The 15,988-nt window shown below is 33.2% G+C and overlaps 1 long non-coding RNA gene across 4 annotated transcripts; it reads right to left on the bottom strand.

Annotated features, from left to right (window-relative positions):
* Positions 1–7,586: 7,586 nt before the first annotated feature.
* On the bottom strand, positions 7,587–13,327 carry LOC126705366 (uncharacterized). Of its 4 annotated transcripts, none has more exons than XR_007648262.1 (5): positions 12,446–13,327; positions 11,042–11,254; positions 10,571–10,747; positions 8,825–9,083; positions 7,587–8,271 (listed from the first exon to the last, which is right to left on the bottom strand). It is a non-coding gene; the product is annotated as an uncharacterized LOC126705366 (long non-coding RNA). The 4 variants fall into 4 exon arrangements; XR_007648261.1 differs by lacking the exon at positions 12,446–13,327 and adding an exon at positions 10,451–10,515 and having other exon boundaries at positions 11,042–11,302; XR_007648260.1 differs by lacking the exon at positions 12,446–13,327 and having other exon boundaries at positions 11,042–11,302.
* Between the last annotated feature and the right edge of the window lie 2,661 nt (positions 13,328–15,988).

The following is a 15,988-nucleotide window of genomic DNA, read 5'->3' as shown; positions in this document are numbered from 1 at the left end:
GAAGATGTTATGAATTTGGACATCAACAAAGAATCTATGGATGATAATCGTAGTCATAGTCAGGATTAGTCAACTGTTTGCTCCAATTCTTTCAATATTGATACTTAGCATTTGGCGAGTTCTAAGGATATTATACTTTTGTTGAACTATGTTATTTCATTTTTGTTAAACTATGTTATTTTGAATTTTGGGTTGAAATGTATGCACTTCTTTTAGAGTGTAAAGAACTTATTTCTAGATGAATGTTATATTTTTGTTGAACTATATTATTTTGAATGTGGGTTGAAGACTTGAAATGTATGCACTGCTTTTGAGATGTAAAAAAAATTATTTATAAATGAATGTTATATTTAATATTATGTAGGTTGAAATGGGTTGTGTTACATTTGTGTCAACCCAACACGACTCGTTTATTAAGCGTGTCCAATGGGTTGGGTCAGGTCAACCCGCCTTATTAACAGGTCGGGTTAGGGTTGAAGGATCATGACATGATTATTAAATGGGTCGGGTTAGGGTTGAGTCATTTAGTCGAATACCCTACCTCGACACGACACTAACCCGAATTGACACCCCTACTGAGAAACACATCGTGTGCCCACCACCTAGGGTTAGAAGAAGAAGATGGTAATGATGAAGTAAAAGCCATGAGAGAAATGGTTGAGCTTGAACAGTGAGCGCGTTTAGTTAACAGTCACAGAAACTTGTAGGTGTAACTGAAGAAAGCTTGTTGAAATAATGCTGGGCAGTGGAGTGGGTGTAGGTAAGTGAGACAAATTAAGGTTTCGGCATTCATGAATCATGAGTCAACAATTCATTTTCTATGTGCAAGTGGTCCTCCTCATCTTCCAGGTATCTTCCTAGCCCAAGTACGTGAATTTAAAAGTAATTTGTTAAACTATATTATTTGGTTTTTAATGGGGGACAGGCATATAGAATTTCTATGCATTGCATGTGGTGGGTTTGTGAGAGTGAGAAGATGCATGGTATTGGTGGGGTTCGTGTACAACTCTTTCTCTTTTTTTTTTTTTTTTTTTTTGGCTAATGAACGACTCTTTATTGAAAGAGTGGATGTCTTTTTGTCCTAACTAGGTATAGGATAATTTAATTTAGATAAAAAAAAAAGGATACTTTAATAAGTTAATATTATTAATGATCATTCACATTATTAAAATCATATAATATTTATTGTTTAAATCTAATTCAACAGCCAAGAATCTTGTAGTTCGATTAGTTGGCACTTTATAGTGTTTTCAATAGTGATATTCTTGATTCAAATCTCCTCTCTCCAAACTATAAAATTATCAAAAAATCTCATCCCATAATACTAGATACTTTTGTCAAAGCAACTCTCTATTAGTACACATCCTCTGTGTGTTTTTTTTTTTTCAACACTCTTCATGCAGTGGTAGCTCAAGACCTAGCATAAGGACCCTGTTTATTAAAAAAAAATGCTCTACTTACTTTATAAAAAAAAAGCACTACTCCAAAAAAGCCAAAAATTGTAGAGTAATGCTATAGATATACAACTTTTATTACATAGTGTTTACAATTTTTTTTTTTTTTTGAGTGAGTATTTACCTATGGTGCCCGCTCCTTATAATAACTCTTTAACATCAGACTAAGACACCAATCGATATTTGGTGTAGGCCGAAATTGAACCCTAGATCTCTTATTTAACCATAAGAGACTTTACCAATTGAACTAATTGGAACCAACTAATGTTTACAAATTGATGTGTCACAATCACAATTAAAAAAAAAAAAATCAAATAGTTATTTTTTAGGTGGTTGAAGTCTACCAATCACATCAATTGTCACATCAATTTGTATGCTTTACACAATAAATTTTTTTAGGTATCTTTAGCATGTTCTATAAATATATGACTATAAGTGGTTAAAAAATGATTGTGCACTATTTTTTCATACCTCCAAAAAATCTCTAAAATATTAGACTAATAGAAACTTAACCCAATTGAAAACCATAATTTATATGGAAAAAAAAAAACATTTTGAAATTTCAATTATTGTAAACTAATATTTTACATGGTAGATTACTAGATTGTTAACGTTAGCAACCTAATCTCTCACATAACCATATATCAAACAATCTCCAAGAAAGCCACTATAAACTTACCAAACAATCCCCTCTTTCCACGTTGTAGAAATGTGACCTTTTTTTTTTCTTGGGAGAAGCAAGAGGAGTGACTTTTAGACGAACAAATTAAGCTTGTTTGACGGGTGTGAAAAGCACAAATGCTTTGAAAGAGTGAATGTCTTTTTGTCCTAACTAGGTATCTCGTTGTGTGTGTGTGTATACATATGGGGACAATAGGATACTTTAATAATGATCATTCACATTATTCCAATAAAATAGTACTTATTATTTATAGTGTAAATCTAATTCAACGACCAAGAATCTTGTAGTTTAATTTTTTGGTACTTGACAGTGTTTCTAATAGTGACATCCACGATTCAAATCCCCCTTCCCCTATTTTATTTTAATTTTTTTGATACAAGATAAAATTATACTTTAACCTAATCTAAGTGTATATGTATGTGAAGCTCTTTCCTGGAGACTTGAACCTCGGCCCTTGCCCCCCACACCCCACAAGCACTTATACTTGTGGAGTGACCATCACACCAAGGGTGTGCAGTAGTCACCTTCCCCTAATTAAAACACAGAGGATGTGTAATAATAGAGATCTTTTGATTCAAAAGATCTCATCCCATAATACTAGCAACTTTTTCCAAAGAAAGGCTCTATTAATACACATCCTCTATGTTTTTTTCTTTTAAAAACTCTTCAATTCATGCAGTGGCAGGCTGGCAGCTCAAGGCCTAACTTAACCTAAGGCCCCTGTTAATTTAAAAAAAGAAAAAAAAATGTTCAACTCACGTTATAAAAAAGCACCACTCCATTATAAAAAGACTCAAAATTAAAGTTATGATATTTTATGTATATACAACTTTTATTACATAAAGTTTACAAACTGATGTGTCACCAATAAAAAAATTAAATTATATTTCATTTATTAAGCCATTAAAGTTGTACGCTTTTACACAATAAATTTTTAAATATCTTTAGCATGTTCCATAAATACACGACTATAAATGGTTAAAAAAGGATTGTGCACTATTTTTCTTACCTCTAAAAATATGTCTAAAATTATTTGGAAAGAAATATTTTGAGACTTTAATTTTTGTAAACCAATATTTTACATGGTTGATTGTTAACGTTAGCAACCTAGTCTCCCACATGGCCATATACTAAATAATCTCTATCTCTTTTATAACACCAAAATAAAAATTTATAAAGATTAATATATATACATATTATATATATATATATATATATATATATATATATATATTCAATTAGAAATGAGGCTAAAAATCCAATAAACAAATTAGAGGAGGAGAAGTTGGGGAGGTTGTTTTAGTGATCAAGGAATAAGACACTACAAACTTACTAAGCTTTGCTATATTGTATCATGTACCAAGTAATTCCCCTTTCCACTTTGTGAGAAAGGTGGTCAAGATGAGTGACTTTTAGGTGAACAAATTAAGCTTGTTTGACGCATAGTCATGAAAAGCATAAACGGTGATGTGGAAGGCATTTTATGCTTAAGTAGGTGAAAAGAGGATGACAAATGCTACCATTGGAGAAGCCACTATAAATATTGTATCACTATCATGTACCAAGGTTTGGATTAGCCCAACAAGTACGTGAATTTAAAAGTAATTTGTTAAACTATATTATTTTGTTTTTAATGGGGGACAGGCATATAGAATTTCTATGCATTGCATGTGGTGGGTTTGTGAGAGTGAGAAGATGCATGGTATTGGTGGGGTTCGTGTATGACTCTCTCTTTTTTTTTTTTTTTTTTTTTTTTTTTTTTTTGGCTAATTGAACGACACTTTATTGAAAGAGTGGATGTCTTTTTGTCCTAACTAGGTATAGGATAATTTAATTTACATAAAAAAAAGGATACTTTAATAAGTTAATATTATTAATGATCATTCACATTATTAAAATCATATAATATTTATTGTTTAAATCTAATTCAACAGCCAAGAATCTTGTAGTTCGATTAGTTGGCACTTGATAGTGTTTTCAATAGTGATATTCTTGATTCAAATCCCCTCTCCCCAAACTATAAAATTATCAAAAAATCTCATCCCATAATACTAGATACTTTTGTCAAAGCAACTCTCTATTAGTACACATCCTTTGTGTGTTTTTTTTTTTTAAACACTCTTCATGCAGTGGTAGCTCAAGACCTAGCATAAGGACCCTGTTTATTTACAAAAAAAAAATGCTCTACTTACTTTATAAAAAAAAGCACTACTCCATTATAAAAAAGCCAAAAATTGTAGAGTAATGCTATAGATATACAACTTTTATTACATAGTGTTTACAATTTTTTTTTTTTTTTTTGAGAGAGTATTTACCTATGGCACCCGCTCCTTATGATAACTCTTTATCATCAGACTAAGACACCAATCGATATTTGGTGTAAGTCGAAATTAAACCCTAGATCTCTTATTTAACCTTAAGAGACTTTATCAGTTAAGCTAATTGGAACCCACTAATGTTTACAAATTGATGTGTCACAATCACAATTAAAAAAACAAAAAAATCAAATAGTTATTTTTTAGGTGGTTGAAGTCTACCAATCACATCAATTGTCACATCAATTTGTATGCTTTACACAATATATTTTTTTAGGTATCTTTAGCATACTCTATAAATATATGATTATAAGTGGTTAAAAAATGATTGTGCACTATTTTTTCATACCTCCAAAAAATCTCTAAAATATTAGACTAATAGAAACTTAACCCAATTGAAAACCATAATTTATATGGAAAAAAAAAACATTTTGAAATTTCAATTATTGTAAACTAATATTTTACATGGTAGATTACTAGATTGTTAACGTTAGCAACCTAATCTCTCACATAACCGTCTACCAAACAATCTCCAAGAAAGCCACTATAAACTTACCAAACAATCCCCTCTTTCCACGTTGTAGAAATGTGACCTTTTTTTTTTCTTGGGAGAAACAAGAGGAGTGACTTTTAGACGAACAAATTAAGCTTGTTTGACGGGTGTGAAAAGCACAAATGCTTTGAAAGAGTGAATGTCTTTTTGTCCTAACTAGGTATCTCGTTGTGTGTGTGTATACATATGGGGACAATAGGATACTTTAATAATGATCATTCACATTATTCCAATAAAATAGTACTTATTATTTATAGCATAAATCTAATTCAACGACCAAGAATCTTGTAGTTTAATTTTTTGGTACTTGACAGTGTTTCTAATAGTGACATCCACGATTCAAATCCCCCTTCCCCTTTTTTTTTTTTTTTTTTTTGATACAAGATAAAATTCTACTCTAGCCTAATCTAAGTGTATATGTGTGTGAAGTTCCTTCCTGGAGACTTGAACCTCGACTCTTGCCTCCCACACCCCACAAGCACTTATACATGTGGAGTGACCATCGCACCAAGGGTGTGCAGTAGTCACCTTACTCTAATTAAAACACAGAGGATGTGTATTAATAGAGATCTTTTGATTCAAAAGATCTCATCCCATAATACTAGCAACTTTTTCCAAAGAAAGTCTCTATTAATAAACATCCTCTATGTTTTTTTCTTTTAAAAACTCTTCAATTCATGCAGTGGCAGCTCAAGGCCTAACTTAACCTAAGGCCCCTGTTAATTTAAAAGAAAAAAGAAATGTTCAACTCACGTTATAAAAAAGCACCACTCCATTATAAAAAGACTCAAAATTAAAGTTATGCTATGTTATGTATATACAACTTTTATTACATAAAGTTTACAAACTAATGTATCACCAATAAAAAAAATTAAATTAAATTTCATTTATTAAGCTATTAAAGTTGTATGCTTTACACAATAAATTTTTAAATATCTTTAGCATGTTCCGTAAATGCACAACTATAAATGGTTAAAAAAGGATTGTGCACTATTTTTCTTACCTCTAAAAATATCTCTAAAATTATTTGGAAAGAAATATTTTGAGACTTTAATTTTTGTAAACCAATATTTTACATGGTTGGTTGTTAACGTTAGCAACCTAGTCTACCACATGGCCATATACTAAATAATCTCTATCTCTTTTATAACACCAAAATAAAAATTTATAAAGATTAATATATATACATACATATATATATATATATATATATATATATATATATTCAATTAGAAATGAGGCTAAAAATCCAATAAACAAATTAGAGGAGGAGAAGTTGGGGAGGTTGTTTTAGTGATCAAGGAATAAACCACTATAAACTTAATAAGCTTTGCTATATTGTATCATGTACCAAGTAATTCCCCTTTCCACGTTGTGAGAAAGGTGATCAAGATGAGTGACTTTTAGGTGAACAAATTAAGCTTGTTTGACGCATAGTTATGAAAAGCATAAACGGTGATGTGGAAGGCATTTTATGCTTAAGTAGGTGAAAAGAGGATGACAAATGCTACCATTGGAGAAGCCACTATAAATATTGTATCACTATCATGTACCAAGGTTTGGATTAGCGGTATATGCAAGTAATTCCCCTCTTTCCGCGTTGTTGAATCCACTGGACTAGCTCAGCAAACCGTGATCAATTCAATTGTATTCATTTTGTAAGAGTCTTAGTTTTTCTTGAGTGTGTTTTAAGCTCCATTCTAGACCAAAGATTCAAGACCAAGAAAAACAGAAGTTTATGTGATATCGAAACCACTTGACACCAACTCAATTGATCGAGAATCACTTATCTCAAACTATTGATGCAAAAGTCTTGACTTATCAAAATTTGTGCATAACAGAATCCAAGTATGTTTCAATCAGGCTAGGGTTTAGTGGTTTTCAAGTGAAGGTATAAAAATGACCCTAGGGCACATATTTCAAGACTTTGTAGAACTGTGTGGTGTACACAATCATAAGAGATATTTGGGTACTCTCTAAAGCATCAATTGGAGATCCAAATTCATGATTTTGAAGATCTGGTGATCAAGATGAAGTTATTGCATTCAATTAAAAAAGAATTGTTGGAGTTAATCTTCAAATGGGTACTTGGAAGTCATGAGTGAGTGTTCACGTTCAACAAAGTTCACTTGTAGAAGAGTCAATCAATTCAGAGCTACATGTGGTCACTTTACTAAATAACACATATGATAGTAATAGATTTAAAGTGAAGCCTATTGTATATATTTCAAATTTAAATAGTGGAGCTATTTTCCTTATGGTTGTTAGTTAAGCCCCCGACAGTGGTTTTTACTTTGGAATTGTTATTCCATTGGTTTCCCAAGGTAACTAAATTATGTATTCATCTATTTATTTATTTACGCAATACTGTGTATGATAATATCTATCAAGTCTAGAACATAATTAGAATGATTAACTATATGGCTTAAAATACTAGGATGGAATACAAAGGTGCTATAGCGGGAAGATGATGACAAATGCAATAACGGATTGGGTGCTTGTCCTTGCCCCTACAGACACTTTTGTTGCATCCTCACAAAAAAAAAAAAAAAAAAAAAAAAAAAAAAAAAAAAAAAAAAAAAAAAAAAAAAAAGGAATTGAGCATTCTTCTATCTTTTTTGGATAATTCATAATTTTTTATTGTTACAAAACAGAAACACTTAAAACACTGAGACTTCAGTTAGTCCACTACAACAAAGGCATCTGCCCTGACCTATACATTAAAAGATCATCTCCATTTGAAAACAGTGTTACATCGTCCCAACCCAGTTTTACATAGAGATATGAGCCTTCGGACTAAACTACAGCATCAGATTGGTGCTAATCGTACCCAACATCTTCTTTAATAAAATAAGACCAATCACAAACCCAGCTACTAGCAAAACTTTTAAGCAGAAGCCATGAATGATAGAGTCGCAGTTACTTCCTTTGAACATCATTCTAAACTTAACATCCTTTCTCATTCTCTTCACTTTGATTTCCTCTGTTTTGACCTCTCCATGAATTCTTAAGTTTCTCTGAGACCATATGTGATAGACAGTAGCCCACCAAACCACTCTGCACAAGAAAGTTCTGAGGCTCTTTCCTTTGATAGTCAGCTACCCACATGAGTGCCTATTGGACCCAAGCACCTGTCTATCATATTTCATGATAACATACACATGTCTGCCCACGTATCCTATGTACTTTCTGAGAAGTGTACTCAGCTGAAATTTCATCAGACAATGTCATAAAACCGAACCCCCTATGACACATTTTTCTTTCATCCTGAAGCAAAATGCATTATGATATTAGTTATGCCAATAACATATGGGCAACACCCAAAAAGGATTTGATAAATACTAATATATAACACAGAATATGCAATTACAGTACAAAATGAGTTTACATGATGTGCAAATTCAACATGAAAAACCAAGCAATCAATTACAATTAGTACCAAGAAAAGCCTCTGAGAAATTACTAATTTTCAATTCTTGTCCCAGGATGAATTTGGCAGAATATCTCATCTGTTTCCAATTGGTGTTACGTCTAAGTGCTCATCATGTGTTCATTTTCCCTCTCGTAGTCATATCTGAACATCTTAATTTCAGCATTGAATTTTTGCTATATAGATAAGTTGGTAAAAGTATCGCTCTACAAGCAAGCCCATTTTAAAAACTTGAACCCCAAGCTGGTTTAACAATACATCTAATCACATGCTTCATAGCATGGTTGAAGCATTTAGAAAGTTGTCAAGAAAAACAATGCAGTAATATTTTCATTAGCTAGCCATCCACACATTCTCAATTAAACGACATATAAATCAGCAACTTTTTACCTTAGGAAGATACACGTCCAAAACATAGCTAAACTGACTGAAATGCAACTGCACATTATCAACTGTAGATTCAATCGGAATACATCCTATGAAAATCCTCTTTCTCCACTTAGCAGCTGAACTTGTCAAAGCCTTAACAGCACAGTCATCAGCAGAAGCAGAACCAACCGCCATTTCTGCACAGTCATCTACGAGTCTTCTTTACGTCCAGAAGATAATAGTCAATTCACAGGCATCTGACTGGTTACATGAGCATGATCTGCTGGAGAGCAGAGTCAACAGCAATATGCACACCCCCCACCCCCAAAAAAACAATTTTAAAAATTGACAGCTTGAGAGCCAATATACTAGCATAGCATTGTAAATATTTTCTAATGTACAATAAGGATATCCATAATGACTGTAAGTAGAACTATTCCATGTCCTATAAAATGGAGAACCAAACCAAAATTAAGGAATAATATGGGCTCATTTAAATCTTGAGGATACATTTTCCAGTGCAGGTTGAGATGCAGAGAACAATATAACTCATGCACATGAGATCTATCAACTAAATTCCATATTAGGACATTGTCCCATAAAAGTGTTTGTGAACACTAGCATTGGACCCAATATCACACAGATCATATACACAAGCAGTATGCTTCTCTCAGTTGTTACTTCCAATGACCACTTAAAATGTTGTAAAGGGCTGGCAATCACATATTCTAATTTAAATTTCTTTTCCGTCAGTGCCAATCTAATTCAACTATAACCAACAAACAACAATGGTCTTGAACCTCTTAAGTTGTCTATTACAATGTTTATCCAAGAGAATAGGAAATATATACATTTTGGCAAAGTAAATATATCAATTTTTGAAGAGTGAATACCCATTTTGCGGTAAAATTTCCAGTTATTATAAAATGAGGAAGTGCTATTATGAGTGAAAGGATGGAAAAGTCATTACTCACCAAATCACAAAGAGAGTTAGAAAAAAATGAGATATTTTATTTAAATTTAAGACAGAAGGAAGAGCACAATAGTACTGAAGGCAACTGTGCAAGTAGTGAAGAGGTTATTCTAAAACTTGTTTTCCCATATCTTTAAGAATGGTATCAGTGGGGTTGTCTCAATCTCTCAAGGTGAAATTCCTCATTAGAGCTTCTTGTTCTACTGGGTCATGCCTCATAAATCATAATTAGAGTTTTGCATTTTTCTTTCACAATTATCAATCATCAATTAACGAATGAGACCCCAATTAACAGATAAAGAGGCCACACAATCCTTTATTTGCTTGCTTACACTACATATCACCTAGCTGTTTAAAGAGTAAGCCCAAACTTCTACACTATCAAGGTTGGTCAATTTCTAGGAATTGAATCCTGGGTTCTAGGAATTGATGCTTTTGTACTATTTGGTAGTCTAGCCCTATCTTGATTTTGTTTATATATTTCAAGGGATCACGAGATCATACTTCATAGTATAATCATGGTTCTGATGATAAAATGCTAAACTCCCTTCCATTGTGAACTTGAAGTACCTAGATTCAAAATGCCCCTTCTTAAAATCTAGAATCACAATGAGAAATTCCATACATAAGCACTAAAAAGCAACAACCCTACCCGCTTCTCACGACCTACATACCTACAACTTCAGCCAAGCCAAAGAGCACATCACTTCATTATTGTGCAATGTACCAGCCGTATAACCTACAAATACTGTCTCAAACTTAACTACAAGCCAACATGATAGATAGTAGCTTACCTGCTGAACCAGAGCCACCGTAGGGGCAAGGATGATGCATATGCTCTTCTAGGGCTTCCTTATCAAGTGACCCAGCTCATGTATAAGCAGTACAACAATGTGGTTGTCCCACAACCTGTCCCCAAATAAACAACAATATTCTCCTCCAAAGCTTTCTGGCATAGCTCCAACTGGTACCTTCAGAAAACATATATACAAAACAACATAAACCACAATAAGGTCCTATTTTCTTGGAAAAATAAATTTTATTTAAAGGAAAGAAATTGCCAATAAAGCCAAACACAACTGGCTTGCTAGAGCTGTGCTTATATGTTCTGAAAAGTTTCTAAGAAAATGATAGGATTAGAAAAAATAAATAAATATATAAGTGTGTGTGTGTGTTTTGAAGGGAAACCAAAAAAATTAAGAACTCAAGAAATAAGTGGGGATGGGAATTGCTATTTCAGCCCATATGATTCAAAAGCTTTTTACCCTTTTCATATTATTTAACCTCAAGTTTCCTCGTAGCCAAACAGAAATAGCCCCAAACCCAGTTCAACTCTCCATCATCATCAGCATCAACCCCATAGTCACTCAAAGACAGTGTAGTGGTCGTTGTAGTAAGCACCAAACCCTTTGCTTTGGCGGTAGTATGAACATCTCTGCCATTTGGCATTGCGTAGCCTCTTTATCTACTATTGGTTTCTAAATGACAAATAAGATGATGAGAAGTTTCTAATTCCAAATTGTCCAGAATCGGTTTGTCCAGTGGAATGGAATATTTCGGTACCGGCCGATTTCGGCGTATCGTTTCAGGGTGTTTCGGGATTCTTAAAAAATAATTTATATATATTCTTGTAGAACATAAAATTGTCAATTCTAATAAATAAATAACTAAATATCAAATAATACAAGATTTACTCCTCCTCATCATTATTCATGAGAGAAGGATCAAATTCATCATCAAAAGAACTCCCAAATATAACCCTTTTTTTTTTTTTTTTTTAATAACAGGCCAAATCCAATACCGGCCGAAATTTACATCTCGGCCGGAATTTTCCGGAATGACCGGAATGGACCGAAACGACCCGAAATTTGACCCGAGGTGGAACGTGGGGTATTCCGGTACCATTTTGCATACCGGTATGAAAAATTTCGGCCGTTCCAGCCGGAATGGAACGGAATCAATAACAATGGTTTAGAGCACAACAATTAAGACTATTCTGATAAGCAATAACACAAATAATGATATTTAATTGATAGAAGATAATCCATCAACTACAATATTATAAGGAAAGATAATCCACACACAAACACACTAGGAGTTCTAGACAAAACTTCATTTCTAAAATCAAATTGTTTAAATGAAAAAAAAAAAATTATAATTAAGTTTCTTATATTAGGATCCAAAAAAAAAAAAAAAAAACAACAACAACAACAAGAAGAGCCTAATTCAACTATTACAAGCCCAATTCTAGGGCAAACTCAATACAAAATCGGAAAACCAAAAGGCAAATTTCCAAAGCTTCATACGACTGGGAAAAAAAAAAAAAAAAATCATTGACTCCATTTTCAGATTTCAAAAGGGTTAATTTGGTGAAGAAAAACAAAATCACGTGCCTTTTTTTTTTTTTTTTTTTCAAAAGGGTCCAAATATTCTACTTTCCATTTGATTACACAACAACACTGAGTAAGGATGCATCTATTCAATTGTATTCTCCTATGGAAAATATTGTAGCAAATACTATAGATAGAACAACAAAAGTGCTGATTTTACCCCTTGGCATAATTGAACAAAAATGATGAACACACAATCAATTGCAAACTAGACCCATAAGAAAGAGAAAAAGGTGACTTACAAATAAATCAAAGAGAAAAAAAAAAAAGTTTCTCAACTGTGCAGATTCATCAAAGTTGCCACTTTTGCTGGGATTCCTCTTTCCTTACTCACAATCAGAGTCACCTTGTTCATGTATGCATGAATTCCCAATCCAGTTTTCAATTAGATTAGGGTGCTCTGTCTTGGGTGTGGTGGTTCATCATCATGGCTTTCCTTGATTTTGGTATCTTTCTCTGAATCGCCTAAATCATCATCCTCATAATAAGGAGTGATAGTGCAGCTGCTAGACCCAGGCTTAGTTTGATTGAGATCTTCAATGTCTTGCTCGAATATCAAATGGGCTCTGCATTTCGTAACCTCCAAGCCTGGACCAATGGTTTTAAATGTAACCTCAATTTGGGTGAATTCATTAGCATCCACACGATTCAATTTTTCTTTCCAGTTGCTTCTGAAGTCTTCATGGGGAAAATATTTGAGCCAAAGATGATACGATTCAATCTTACCAAATTCGGTTGAAAACCTAACGCCCGGTCCGCAAGATCCATATCCGTTGCCTCTAATGGAACACCAAAGCTCATGTTGGTGAAGTAGATGATGCTGGCGGAATATATAAACAGCGCACACAGCGATTCCCATAAATTTGCTATTTAATAATAAATGTGAAGGCACTTGTAGATTCACTGAAGCCCCCACATTTTGGTGCCTAAACCAATTTGTAATTTCACTTCCAGGAATTGTGAGATATGTAAACGAATTTTGGTTACAGCATCTCTGAAACAAACAAATCTTGATGTTTAGAACTTCACTCACATGCAAGAGAGAGAGAGAGAGAGACCTTAATGATAAAATGTCTTAGAAATGTTGACAACAGGTCACCTTTGCCTTGATTATAAATCAATTTGACGCAATTGAGAAGATTTATACTCGGCCCAAAATCATATCCTAGACTTAATGATAATATTTCCAGTGAGGTACACCTTGCTGTATTGATAAAATACATATTTAATGGAAGCTTGGGCAACATTTGAAGTTGAGTGCAACCACTCAAGTAAGGGTATTGCAAATTAGATAGCTGAATGATGCTTTCGAGAAGGCAAACAAAATTGTTTCCTTTTAGATTTAATACTTTTAAAGATGACAAGGACCCAAGAACATTAGAAATCGTTCGAATATTGCAATAACTTAAATCCAGTTTCGTCTAAGACCATAAGCCTTGTAAACAACACTCTAACATGCCCATGGGATTAGGACTTCTTTTTCGTTGCATTAAAGGAAAACTCAGGAGCTTATTGAAAGATTTAGATGATAGCCCCACACATCCATGGAGAGATAGTACTTTGAGATTTTTTAAGTGAACAACAGACAAAGGTAACCCTGTTATAGTAGTTTCACTCACGTCTAGCTTTTCTAGGCCTTTGATATTACCCAAATTCTCTGGTAATTCATCAAGTTTTCAGTAGCCAGATAAAGTGAGAATTTTTAGAGACATCAAACAACAACATGCATTCGAAAGACTTGAAAGGTTTTTACAGTCCCTTAGATCCAATTCAATAAGGCTAATTAAATGCTCCATTGATAATGGTAGATCTTTTATAGCTGCCCCACTCAAACAAAGTTTCAACAAACGTGACATATTTCCTACAATTTTTGGAAACTTCTTCAGTCTTGAACAACCACCAAGATCGAAAATTTCAAGTGCTTCCAAGCTGATCTTGTGAGGAAGGCTTTCAAGACATTTGCAACCATTCAGATCTAATCGAATAAGCTATTTGAGATCTCCAAGAGATGCATGAGTCTTATATAGTCTTGTACAATGTCGAAAAATCAATTGCTTAAGTTTTGGGGCTCTACTAAGGTATGGCATCTCAATCAAGTTTTGAGAGTCACTTAGGTCAATGAGTCTTAACTCATTTAAATTCTATTATAAACCAACAAAAAAAAAAAAATTATTAGATAAAGTCAAGCCTTAATGAAAACGAATAAAATGCACATTTGCATAACTAAAAATCTTACCATATTTCCATTCCATAGTTGTTTGATGCCACTACAATGCATTCTCAATTCAACAAGTTTGTTTAGTTGGAAATTGGTTGGTAAGCATTTTAAATGATATCCATGCCATTCGAGAAGAAGTAACTCATTAGAAAGATAACTGAGGCCTTGTGGAAGTTGCACCTTACCTCTAATGAGGTCTTTTGGAAATTGCATAGTACAATTTATGTAGTCTTCTAGAAGTTTCTCACTACTAATTTTAAGCAATCTCAAAATTTTCATCTTTGAGAAGGCTTCAACACTCAGGTGTTCCACTTTTTGAATAGGTATGTTTAGCATTATGCCTTCAACTACCTTTGTTCCCAAATAAACAAAAACAATGAAATTAAAATAATTGGTAAATTCTTAGAAAAATTTATAATAACATAAATACTTCTTTAAGTTCAAGCTTGTACTAGTCAACTTACAGTATTATTCTTCAATACATGAATGACATCATCATAAATCCACAACCTACTACGTCCACCAGGCTCTTTAGGAGATTCATGACGAACAATTTCTTGACCCATATCTTGTAGCAAATCATGCATCCACAAAGTTCCATGGTCATCAATGGTTACGAGAGATTTGCCCTTAAGAACACCAATATTGTAGTCTAGATAACAACAAAAACTTTCCAATATATCTCTTATGCAATCTTTGTTCTTTCCTTTGAAAAAACATGCAATATCTAGAAACAATCCTTTCTCTGAATTTGTAAGCCCATCAAAACTTATTTGAAGTATATCCAAAATGTTTCTATTAGGTTCTTTTTTTAGTTTATATAGGGCACTTTCCCATTCTTTCGATTTTTTAGCAAACAATGAAGAACCTAAAACTTTAAGAGCTAAAGGAAGGCCCGTTTAGCAAAATTCACAAAGTCCTTAGACAAATTCACATAATTTTCTTCAGGATGAGGTTTATGAAAAGCTTTCCAACTAAAAAGCTGCAAAGCAACATCATTATTCAATTCCTTGGCTGTATATATGTAATTCACACCACATCTTATCAATAAATGGCTATCTCTGCTTGTTACAATGATTCTACTTCCAAGACCAAACCAATCATGCTTCCTTGCCAATGCTTCTAATTGCTCATCACCATCCACATCATCAAGAATAATAAAAACATTTTTATTACATAGTGTATTCTTTATAACATTGTTTCGCTCACAAACATCCCATATATTTATTTCACTTTCCATGAGGATTAGAAAGAAGTTGTTTTTGTAAAGAAACTAGACCTTGATTTTTAGTTTCTTCTCTAATATTAGCAATAAAGCTTCTAGCTTCAAAGTTACCAGAAATTCTTCTATAAATTTCATGTGCAAGGGTTGTTTTGCCCATTCCACCCATCCCACATATCCCAACAAAGCGAACACCACCCAACCCTTCACCTATGTATGAATCCAACATTTCCTCCACACAGAAGTCCATTCCAAGAAGGTCCTCGGAAACACATGGGAGTTTGTGATACAACTAACTAAATATCCTTCTAATGATTTTTTGTATAATTATTGATTCATGCCTGCAAAGAAAATAGTAAAACAATCATTTCTATGGCGCAAA

Source organism: Quercus robur, chromosome 11 (genome assembly GCF_932294415.1).
Source record: "Quercus robur chromosome 11, dhQueRobu3.1, whole genome shotgun sequence".
NCBI classification, from domain to species: Eukaryota; Viridiplantae; Streptophyta; class Magnoliopsida; order Fagales; family Fagaceae; genus Quercus; species Quercus robur.
The sequence above is the reverse complement of the archived record's forward strand: the minus strand, read 5'-3'. Positions and strand labels throughout refer to the sequence as shown.